Consider the following 10,416-nt stretch of genomic DNA (forward strand, 5'->3'; position numbering starts at 1 on the left):
AGCTTTATGTTACTTTCAATTACGAATCAACACATCTCTAAAACGTTTTTCCCCCCTCATCAACTTGTTTTCAACCAGCATCAGAAAATGGAGATGCCGGGTTTCGAACCCGGGGCCTCATACATGCAAAGCATGCGCTCTACCACTGAGCTACATCCCCGAGATGAGTTACAAAATGAAAGGATTGAAAAAAAATTGAATCACTAAATAAAATCACTTCGATTTATTCAATGAACACAATGAACATTGAATCATGTTACATTTTCAATACATCTCCCCAAAAATGAACTTTCCGACATCGCTAATTAGACAAACTGTAATGAGCCTGGCATTGGTGGTGTAACGGTTAGCATGGTTGCCTTCCAAGCAGTCGATCCGGGTTCAACTCCCGGCCAATGCAGCAGCAGATTGTTTTGAGGCAATGAATGCGTGTCAATTTCTTGTCACTACCAAATATAAGCTATTGAGCAATAACTGAATTGAAGAATATAGTTTCCTTCAACTAATTTACAAGTGGGTTCAAGATGATCAAATGGTTTAGCTTTATGTTACTTTCAATTACGAATCAACACATCTCTAAAACGTTTTTCCCCCCTCATCAACTTGTTTTCAACCAGCATCAGAAAATGGAGATGCCGGGTTTCGAACCCGGGGCCTCATACATGCAAAGCATGCGCTCTACCACTGAGCTACATCCCCGAGATGAGTTACAAAATGAAAGGATTGAAAAAAAATTGAATCACTAAATAAAATCACTTCGATTTATTCAATGAACACAATGAACATTGAATCATGTTACATTTTCAATACATCTCCCCAAAAATAAACTTTCCGACATCGCTAATTAGACAAACTGTAATGAGCCTGGCATTGGTGGTGTAACGGTTAGCATGGTTGCCTTCCAAGCAGTCGATCCGGGTTCAACTCCCGGCCAATGCAGCAGCAGATTGTTTTGAGGCAATGAATGCGTGTCAATTTCTTGTCACTACCAAATATAAGCTATTGAGCAATAACTGAATTGAAGAATATATTTTCCTTCAACTAATTTACAAGTGGGTTCAAGATGATCAAATGGTTTAGCTTTATGTTACTTTCAATTACGAATCAACACATCTCTAAAACGTTTTTTCCCCCTCATCAACTTGTTTTCAACCAGCATCAGAAAATGGAGATGCCGGGTTTCGAACCCGGGGCCTCATACATGCAAAGCATGCGCTCTACCACTGAGCTACATCCCCGAGATGAGTTACAAAATGGAAGGATTGAAAAAAAATTGAATCACTAAATAAAATCACTTCGATTTATTCAATGAACACAATGAACATTGAATCATGTTACATTTTCAATACATCTCCCCAAAAATGAACTTTCCGACATCGCTAATTAGACAAACTGTAATGAGCCTGGCATTGGTGGTGTAACGGTTAGCATGGTTGCCTTCCAAGCAGTCGATCCGGGTTCAACTCCCGGCCAATGCAGCAGCAGATTGTTTTGAGGCAATGAATGCGTGTCAATTTCTTGTCACTACCAAATATAAGCTATTGAGCAATAACTGAATTGAAGAATATAGTTTCCTTCAACTAATTTACAAGTGGGTTCAAGATGATCAAATGGTTTAGCTTTATGTTACTTTCAATTACGAATCAACACATCTCTAAAACGTTTTTCCCCCCTCATCAACTTGTTTTCAACCAGCATCAGAAAATGGAGATGCCGGGTTTCGAACCCAGGTCCTCATACATGCAAAGCATGCGCTCTACCACTGAGCTACATCCCCGAGATGAGTTACAAAATGAAAGGATTGAAAAAAAATTGAATCACTAAATAAAATCACTTCGATTTATTCAATGAACACAATGAACATTGAATCATGTTACATTTTCAATACATCTCCCCAAAAATGAACTTTCCGACATCGCTAATTAGACAAACTGTAATGAGCCTGGCATTGGTGGTGTAACGGTTAGCATGGTTGCCTTCCAAGCAGTCGATCCGGGTTCAACTCCCGGCCAATGCAGCAGCAGATTGTTTTGAGGCAATGAATGCGTGTCAATTTCTTGTCACTACCAAATATAAGCTATTGAGCAATAACTGAATTGAAGAATATATTTTCCTTCAACTAATTTACAAGTGGGTTCAAGATGATCAAATGGTTTAGCTTTATGTTACTTTCAATTACGAATCAACACATCTCTAAAACGTTTTTTCCCCCTCATCAACTTGTTTTCAACCAGCATCAGAAAATGGAGATGCCGGGTTTCGAACCCGGGGCCTCATACATGCAAAGCATGCGCTCTACCACTGAGCTACATCCCCGAGATGAGTTACAAAATGGAAGGATTGAAAAAAAATTGAATCACTAAATAAAATCACTTCGATTTATTCAATGAACACAATGAACATTGAATCATGTTACATTTTCAATACATCTCCCCAAAAATGAACTTTCCGACATCGCTAATTAGACAAACTGTAATGAGCCTGGCATTGGTGGTGTAACGGTTAGCATGGTTGCCTTCCAAGCAGTCGATCCGGGTTCAACTCCCGGCCAATGCAGCAGCAGATTGTTTTGAGGCAATGAATGCGTGTCAATTTCTTGTCACTACCAAATATAAGCTATTGAGCAATAACTGAATTGAAGAATATAGTTTCCTTCAACTAATTTACAAGTGGGTTCAAGATGATCAAATGGTTTAGCTTTATGTTACTTTCAATTACGAATCAACACATCTCTAAAACGTTTTTCCCCCCTCATCAACGTTAACTTGTTTTCAACCAGCATCAGAAAATGGAGATGCCGGGTTTCGAACCCAGGTCCTCATACATGCAAAGCATGCGCTCTACCACTGAGCTACATCCCCGAGATGAGTTACAAAATGAAAGGATTGAAAAAAAATTGAATCACTAAATAAAATCACTTCGATTTATTCAATGAACACAATGAACATTGAATCATGTTACATTTTCAATACATCTCCCCAAAAATGAACTTTCCGACATCGCTAATTAGACAAACTGTAATGAGCCTGGCATTGGTGGTGTAACGGTTAGCATGGTTGCCTTCCAAGCAGTCGATCCGGGTTCAACTCCCGGCCAATGCAGCAGCAGATTGTTTTGAGGCAATGAATGCGTGTCAATTTCTTGTCACTACCAAATATAAGCTATTGAGCAATAACTGAATTGAAGAATATAGTTTCCTTCAACTAATTTACAAGTGGGTTCAAGATGATCAAATGGTTTAGCTTTATGTTACTTTCAATTACGAATCAACACATCTCTAAAACGTTTTTCCCCCCTCATCAACTTGTTTTCAACCAGCATCAGAAAATGGAGATGCCGGGTTTCGAACCCGGGGCCTCATACATGCAAAGCATGCGCTCTACCACTGAGCTACATCCCCGAGATGAGTTACAAAATGAAAGGATTGAAAAAAAATTGAATCACTAAATAAAATCACTTCGATTTATTCAATGAACACAATGAACATTGAATCATGTTACATTTTCAATACATCTCCCCAAAAATGAACTTTCCGACATCGCTAATTAGACAAACTGTAATGAGCCTGGCATTGGTGGTGTAACGGTTAGCATGGTTGCCTTCCAAGCTGTCGATCCGGCTTCAACTCCCGGCCAATGCAGCAGCAGATTGTTTTGAGGTAATGAATGCGTGTCAATTTCTTGTCACTACCAAATATAAGCTATTGAGCAATAACTGAATTGAAGAATATAGTTTCCTTCAACTAATATACAAGTGGGTTCAAGATGATCAAATGGTTTAGCTTTATGTTACTTTCAATTACGAATCAACACATCTCTAAAACGTTTTTCCCCCCTCATCAACTTGTTTTCAACCAGCATCAGAAAATGGAGATGCCGGGTTTCGAACCCGGGGCCTCATACATGCAAAGCATGCGCTCTACCACTGAGCTACATCCCCGAGATGAGTTACAAAATGAAAGGATTGAAAAAAAATTGAATCACTAAATAAAATCACTTCGATTTATTCAATGAACACAATGAACATTGAATCATGTTACATTTTCAATACATCTCCCCAAAAATGAACTTTCCGACATCGCTAATTAGACAAACTGTAATGAGCCTGGCATTGGTGGTGTAACGGTTAGCATGGTTGCCTTCCAAGCAGTCGATCCGGGTTCAACTCCCGGCCAATGCAGCAGCAGATTGTTTTGAGGCAATGAATGCGTGTCAATTTCTTGTCACTACCAAATATAAGCTATTGAGCAATAACTGAATTGAAGAATATAGTTTCCTTCAACTAATTTACAAGTGGGTTCAAGATGATCAAATGGTTTAGCTTTATGTTACTTTCAATTACGAATCAACACATCTCTAAAACGTTTTTCCCCCCTCATCAACTTGTTTTCAACCAGCATCAGAAAATGGAGATGCCGGGTTTCGAACCCGGGGCCTCATACATGCAAAGCATGCGCTCTACCACTGAGCTACATCCCCGAGATGAGTTACAAAATGAAAGGATTGAAAAAAAATTGAATCACTAAATAAAATCACTTCGATTTATTCAATGAACACAATGAACATTGAATCATGTTACATTTTCAATACATCTCCCCAAAAATGAACTTTCCGACATCGCTAATTAGACAAACTGTAATGAGCCTGGCATTGGTGGTGTAACGGTTAGCATGGTTGCCTTCCAAGCAGTCGATCCGGGTTCAACTCCCGGCCAATGCAGCAGCAGATTGTTTTGAGGCAATGAATGCGTGTCAATTTCTTGTCACTACCAAATATAAGCTATTGAGCAATAACTGAATTGAAGAATATATTTTCCTTCAACTAATTTACAAGTGGGTTCAAGATGATCAAATGGTTTAGCTTTATGTTACTTTCAATTACGAATCAACACATCTCTAAAACGTTTTTTCCCCCTCATCAACTTGTTTTCAACCAGCATCAGAAAATGGAGATGCCGGGTTTCGAACCCGGGGCCTCATACATGCAAAGCATGCGCTCTACCACTGAGCTACATCCCCGAGATGAGTTACAAAATGAAAGGATTGAAAAAAAATTGAATCACTAAATAAAATCACTTCGATTTATTCAATGAACACAATGAACATTGAATCATGTTACATTTTCAATACATCTCCCCAAAAATGAACTTTCCGACATCGCTAATTAGACAAACTGTAATGAGCCTGGCTTTGGTGGTGTAACGGTTAGCATGGTTGCCTTCCAAGCAGTCGATCCGGGTTCAACTCCCGGCCAATGCAGCAGCAGATTGTTTTGAGGCAATGAATGCGTGTCAATTTCTTGTCACTACCAAATATAAGCTATTGAGCAATAACTGAATTGAAGAATATAGTTTCCTTCAACTAATTTACAAGTGGGTTCAAGATGATCAAATGGTTTAGCTTTATGTTACTTTCAATTACGAATCAACACATCTCTAAAACGTTTTTCCCCCCTCATCAACTTGTTTTCAACCAGCATCAGAAAATGGAGATGCCGGGTTTCGAACCCGGGGCCTCATACATGCAAAGCATGCGCTCTACCACTGAGCTACATCCCCGAGATGAGTTACAAAATGAAAGGATTGAAAAAAAATTGAATCACTAAATAAAATCACTTCGATTTATTCAATGAACACAATGAACATTGAATCATGTTACATTTTCAATACATCTCCCCAAAAATGAACTTTCCGACATCGCTAATTAGACAAACTGTAATGAGCCTGGCATTGGTGGTGTAACGGTTAGCATGGTTGCCTTCCATTAAAATTAAAAACATACAGGATGTTTAAGAACAAGGGTAAAGCTGAATGATACATTCTTGATATCACTAATGTTTAGCTACTTATGACCTGGACTATATTTAGATTTAGTAATCACTGTCTTAAAATTGAAACTGTCAGACATAAAATAAAAAGATTGCAGTAACTGTTAATTCTAGAATATGTGACCAATGTACACAAAACAAAGTTGTAGATGAAAAACATTTTGTTATGAATTGCCCAGCATAAAGGGCACAGTTGTTGTTGTTTTTTTCTTTATTTATATACTTTTTCGATGTACGACCATTTCAGACTTCTACATAATGACCATAAAAAGGTATTATCAAATGCCTAAAATATGTGGGTATCGGTCATACAGAACAATGATGTGAAAACAGAAAAAAATTGGAAAGGGAGGTCATCGTGCGAGAGATTGCGCTAGACGCTCTACGCTTGATGATTGACGATCTGTATCTGAAGATAATGTGCATATCGCCATATAAAGTGTGACTTGTGAAAAACCTATTCATCCCATGCAGTCAATAATTGAGCGGCGGCTGACTGGTGTCAAGACTAATAGATCGGACGGTAGGGAATACAGGAAAAGACTTCAAAACCATAGCAAAAGACAAGACAAAGGAGGGGCCGGGAATAACAACAGCGGCGACGATGATACTACAGGACAGGTAATGGTACAACGATTCCACCACAAATATTTAAAAGACATCATGAGTCGGAATCAACGAACACGGAAATCGGCACACCATCGAAACCCACGCATAGCAACCAACTAGAATGCAAAGATGATAAGCATGATAACGCAGGATGGATAGTTATGTAAGAGCATTTGTCTGCCTTACAATGTTATGGCAGTTTTAGCTTCAATAATTACAAATTGCAAATTATCTTGCATCTATTTAAGAAGAGTCACTACGACATTGTCTGTGTACAAGAAATATTTTGGTCTTCCAAAAATGTTAACTCTCATTCGTGAATGATTTTAATGTATTTAGTAATATTGGTAAATTATCTGCGTTTCGTAGATTAGCAGAAAATTGGTTATCTATTCGTATGTAAATTATTAACAGGTGGGATTTCACCAGCTCTGGTTAGTGGCTAAGTATCCAAGTGCTCATGGGTATATAGTAGGAAGAGTATTATATTGTATTCAGTCTCGGTTGCAAACAACCTTATTATGGATGATGCCCGACGTCCACCCCTACGTACATCAGGCATTGCGTCGGGTACAAGTTTCAAGAAGTTTTTTCTCCCTAGACGGGTTTTTATATTTGATTTTTCCTGGGCGGTCGATGTATTCGCGATGGGCTTTGGCATCAATTATTTCGTGTATATTTACATATGTAAGGGGAATACCAGTAATAAACGCGTGTGGTTCCTGGGCACTGCAACCACTGCATACTGCATTTCATGCTTGTTGTGTAGCTTGTACGTATGAATCATTGAAGTATAGTACAGATTTGTATTAACCACAATAGGAGGCATGGCGTGTGCTGGCTTGTTAGCATAACTTCCTGAATAGAAGTTCGAAAAGTAAAAAAGACGACGGGGGCAAACTTGTACAATAAATATGCGACATTGACACAAAGTTGTTAATATATACGCTCCCAGTGCCGTTATTGAGCGTTCCAAATTTTTCAACATAATGTTCGTCGCTATTAATGTAATTTTTGTAAACCAATAATAATTCCTACAATGCTCTTGATCAGTATCGATCAGTTAAGCAAACGACTACACCAGTTTATAAATACATACCAATTTGTAGACGTTTGGCTTAACCAACACCCTCAAAAATATTTTCAAAGTCGAATAGACAAAATAAAAGTCAAATTGCTTTGATAAAAAAGCCGCATTATATTGTGATTACGACCTAACACGTGCGGCCAAGTTGGAGCACGAGTTAGATACCATGACTGACATTGAAATTAAGGGCGCAAAAATTCGAAGCAAATTACTAAGTTTCGAAGAAGGTGATAAGCTTACTGAATATTTTTACAATCACGAAAAAAATTCTCCAAAATAATAATTACCGGAATGGTTATGTAACACGAGTGAAGCTATCCTACGCGAAACACTTAACTGTTATTTTTATTTATAGACGACTAAACAAACGTGTACAGAAACTGCTATAAATAATTTTACAAAATTTCTCTCTAACAAAATTTGATACCGAAGACAAAGCAGCCCGTGATTAACCAATAACACTAGAAGAGCTCGCTCTGTCAAAGTATGAGCATTCGAAAAAAGGTACGCTTACTAGTAGCATGCAGAGAGCCATTGTTACTCTGAACCCTAAACCTGGTCGCGATAAAAGAATGCTAAACAAACTGGCGCTTCATAACACTGATATAAAATATTGTCCAAAACTCTGGTTAATAGACTCCGCAAAATAATTTCAACGAATCAGACGCGCTGCATCGAAGGGCGTGATATTGCCGATAACGTACTCTGCATGTACAATATCATTTTTTATGTAAATGAAACTAATCAAGGTATCGTTCTAAAATTAGATCGAATGAATGCATTCGGCCGTGTTGAGCGTAACTACCTTCTAAACCCCGCGAGATTTCAGTGGAAGTCATTTTATCAATTAGAAAGCTGTCTTGTATGATAATGCCGAAAGTTCGGTCAAATGAAAACGGTTTTACGTTCGATCCATTCTCTAAATGCGTGGAATTAGGCAAGGGTGTCCGGCGGTCCTATATGTGATGTCAGCGAACCCGCCGCTATACGCAACCATTAAATGTCACTCAAACATTTAAAAAGCCGATAGACAAACATTGAAATGAAAGTACCATCCACTTATTTACCGAGTGGTCGACAATTCAAGTCTTCTAAAACTACGTATTCAATATATTTTTCTCGAACATTGCGTAACAATAACCTGAAATTAAAAACATTATTTGTGAGTTCTATGACAAGACCGATAAATAGGATTGGGTAATAATTATTTGTCTTGAGAACCAGCGTATCTCTTTAAAAATATTGTCATACAATTTGAGAGTATCGTTGCCACAAACCAGGATGTCGTTTAGATGGTGGACGGATAAGATGATTACCTTACATTAACTTAGAGTCGTCAACTGCGCATGCGTCAGACGGCCATAGCGTGTCACTGTTTACAAACAAGCCTCTACCCATAAGCCTTTCTGTTTTTAGCACGCGTTGTTATGTAGCTTGTGACTCAATTCCCGCCTGTGCGCAGGTGACGACCCCTCCGCTTTAATATAACGTATGCTCTAGTATATTATGAATTACAATGTCAGTAAAAATGAAATCTATCACTTTATTTGATTTCCATTTTTTCACCGTCGTTTAGGTATAATTGTGCCACAATCTTGGTATTGTGCACCTATGAACGTTTACTTCATCTCCGTTTTTCAACGGAAGAAGAACGGTGAATTAAAGCGGGGGAGTCGTCACATGCGTATGCGTCAGATGGTCATAACGTATCATTGTTCACAAACAAGCGTCTACCCATGAGCCTTTGCATTTTTAGCGTGTGTTGTTATTGTCGCTTGGGATTCAATTCCCGCGCGTGCGCAGGTGACAACCCTCCCGCTTTAAGTACTATTATGTAGCTTTCTAACTGATTGGCAAGCATGTAAAGCATATACTCTCAATGAGATGCATTCATGTGAACTTGAGATTATTATAAAAAAAATTGTTGTTTTAAAATTTATTGTAATTAATATTCACTATCATAATGTAATTTTAACTATTTAACAAGACCGGTCAGTGGGACAGTCTTTTATTAAATAGGAAAAAAAAAGCGCGTTCGGCTGTTAACCGAAAGTTTGGTGGTTCAGGCTCGCCCAGAGCGCTGTACGAGTTGTTTAATTATACATAATGTCCACATACATTTGGTTCATTGTGTGAATACCAACTTCAATAGGACTATGTTTCTGTGGTGCAATTGGTTGGGCGTCTGGCGTACATTTTAATGTACAAAATGTTTAAATGTATGCATTTACGCAATGAATACCATATTTACTATGAGCCATATGTCCGTCAACGCCGGTTGCTTAACACCGCAGTAACTCCATTGCGGAGTCGACAACTGTGCTTGGTCGGTAAGAGGTATATGTATTTGACAGAAAGGATTGCATGTTGTACGTTGTTGTGGATATACCACAGTGATATTATTAATCGGTTCACGTTTTAACAGAGAATAGTGGCGAAACCAGCAAAACAGCTGAATTCGCCTATCTCATATACGAGTACATATATTTACGTGAATATTATATACAACTTAAGACAAAGAGAAAAAAATACGCTTTCTTAAACTTTGAAACTGTCACAGATTGCACATGTAGCGCGAGTATATCCACAATGCCAATTTCTTGTATTACGGAAGCCCCAGTTTGATCAAAGTCAATGAGTACGTACGTATACGCACTGAGACAAGTTGAGACAAAGAGAAAAACCTACTACGCTTCCTTGAACTTTGAAACTGTCACAGATTGTATATGTAGTGTAAGTATGCCCGCCATGCCATATTATTGTATTACGGAAGCTCCTGTTTGATCAAGCCACGGAGTACGAGCTTAGTTTTCACTTCCTCGTTGATATTACCTGCGTGATACCAAAAGTTGGCACAGAGGTGGTACCTAATATCCCATAAGGTTATACTGCTAT

General features: G+C 38.4%; 19 non-coding genes across 19 annotated transcripts; 8 read left to right on the forward strand and 11 right to left on the reverse strand.

Moving 5' to 3' along the window:
• Positions 1 to 88: 88 nt before the first annotated feature.
• Positions 89 to 160, reverse strand: TRNAA-UGC (transfer RNA alanine (anticodon UGC)). The gene has a single exon. It is a non-coding gene; the product is annotated as a tRNA-Ala (tRNA).
• A 168-nt stretch (positions 161 to 328) lies between these two features.
• Positions 329 to 400, forward strand: TRNAG-UCC (transfer RNA glycine (anticodon UCC)). The gene has a single exon. It is a non-coding gene; the product is annotated as a tRNA-Gly (tRNA).
• A 227-nt stretch (positions 401 to 627) lies between these two features.
• On the reverse strand, positions 628 to 699 carry TRNAA-UGC (transfer RNA alanine (anticodon UGC)). Its single transcript has one exon. It is a non-coding gene; the product is annotated as a tRNA-Ala (tRNA).
• A 168-nt stretch (positions 700 to 867) lies between these two features.
• Positions 868 to 939, forward strand: TRNAG-UCC (transfer RNA glycine (anticodon UCC)). The gene has a single exon. It is a non-coding gene; the product is annotated as a tRNA-Gly (tRNA).
• A 227-nt stretch (positions 940 to 1,166) lies between these two features.
• TRNAA-UGC (transfer RNA alanine (anticodon UGC)) lies at positions 1,167 to 1,238 on the reverse strand. The gene has a single exon. It is a non-coding gene; the product is annotated as a tRNA-Ala (tRNA).
• Positions 1,239 to 1,406: 168 nt separating this feature from the next.
• TRNAG-UCC (transfer RNA glycine (anticodon UCC)) lies at positions 1,407 to 1,478 on the forward strand. Its single transcript has one exon. It is a non-coding gene; the product is annotated as a tRNA-Gly (tRNA).
• A 227-nt stretch (positions 1,479 to 1,705) lies between these two features.
• Positions 1,706 to 1,777, reverse strand: TRNAA-UGC (transfer RNA alanine (anticodon UGC)). Its single transcript has one exon. It is a non-coding gene; the product is annotated as a tRNA-Ala (tRNA).
• A 168-nt stretch (positions 1,778 to 1,945) lies between these two features.
• On the forward strand, positions 1,946 to 2,017 carry TRNAG-UCC (transfer RNA glycine (anticodon UCC)). Its single transcript has one exon. It is a non-coding gene; the product is annotated as a tRNA-Gly (tRNA).
• Positions 2,018 to 2,244: 227 nt separating this feature from the next.
• On the reverse strand, positions 2,245 to 2,316 carry TRNAA-UGC (transfer RNA alanine (anticodon UGC)). The gene has a single exon. It is a non-coding gene; the product is annotated as a tRNA-Ala (tRNA).
• A 168-nt stretch (positions 2,317 to 2,484) lies between these two features.
• On the forward strand, positions 2,485 to 2,556 carry TRNAG-UCC (transfer RNA glycine (anticodon UCC)). The gene has a single exon. It is a non-coding gene; the product is annotated as a tRNA-Gly (tRNA).
• A 233-nt stretch (positions 2,557 to 2,789) lies between these two features.
• Positions 2,790 to 2,861, reverse strand: TRNAA-UGC (transfer RNA alanine (anticodon UGC)). Its single transcript has one exon. It is a non-coding gene; the product is annotated as a tRNA-Ala (tRNA).
• Positions 2,862 to 3,029: 168 nt separating this feature from the next.
• TRNAG-UCC (transfer RNA glycine (anticodon UCC)) lies at positions 3,030 to 3,101 on the forward strand. Its single transcript has one exon. It is a non-coding gene; the product is annotated as a tRNA-Gly (tRNA).
• A 227-nt stretch (positions 3,102 to 3,328) lies between these two features.
• TRNAA-UGC (transfer RNA alanine (anticodon UGC)) lies at positions 3,329 to 3,400 on the reverse strand. The gene has a single exon. It is a non-coding gene; the product is annotated as a tRNA-Ala (tRNA).
• A 467-nt stretch (positions 3,401 to 3,867) lies between these two features.
• On the reverse strand, positions 3,868 to 3,939 carry TRNAA-UGC (transfer RNA alanine (anticodon UGC)). The gene has a single exon. It is a non-coding gene; the product is annotated as a tRNA-Ala (tRNA).
• A 168-nt stretch (positions 3,940 to 4,107) lies between these two features.
• On the forward strand, positions 4,108 to 4,179 carry TRNAG-UCC (transfer RNA glycine (anticodon UCC)). The gene has a single exon. It is a non-coding gene; the product is annotated as a tRNA-Gly (tRNA).
• A 227-nt stretch (positions 4,180 to 4,406) lies between these two features.
• On the reverse strand, positions 4,407 to 4,478 carry TRNAA-UGC (transfer RNA alanine (anticodon UGC)). The gene has a single exon. It is a non-coding gene; the product is annotated as a tRNA-Ala (tRNA).
• A 168-nt stretch (positions 4,479 to 4,646) lies between these two features.
• Positions 4,647 to 4,718, forward strand: TRNAG-UCC (transfer RNA glycine (anticodon UCC)). The gene has a single exon. It is a non-coding gene; the product is annotated as a tRNA-Gly (tRNA).
• A 227-nt stretch (positions 4,719 to 4,945) lies between these two features.
• TRNAA-UGC (transfer RNA alanine (anticodon UGC)) lies at positions 4,946 to 5,017 on the reverse strand. Its single transcript has one exon. It is a non-coding gene; the product is annotated as a tRNA-Ala (tRNA).
• A 467-nt stretch (positions 5,018 to 5,484) lies between these two features.
• Positions 5,485 to 5,556, reverse strand: TRNAA-UGC (transfer RNA alanine (anticodon UGC)). Its single transcript has one exon. It is a non-coding gene; the product is annotated as a tRNA-Ala (tRNA).
• Positions 5,557 to 10,416: the final 4,860 nt, after the last annotated feature.

Source organism: Saccoglossus kowalevskii, chromosome 6, assembly GCF_978046115.1.
Source record: "Saccoglossus kowalevskii chromosome 6, keSacKowa6.1, whole genome shotgun sequence".
NCBI classification, from domain to species: domain Eukaryota; kingdom Metazoa; phylum Hemichordata; class Enteropneusta; family Harrimaniidae; genus Saccoglossus; species Saccoglossus kowalevskii.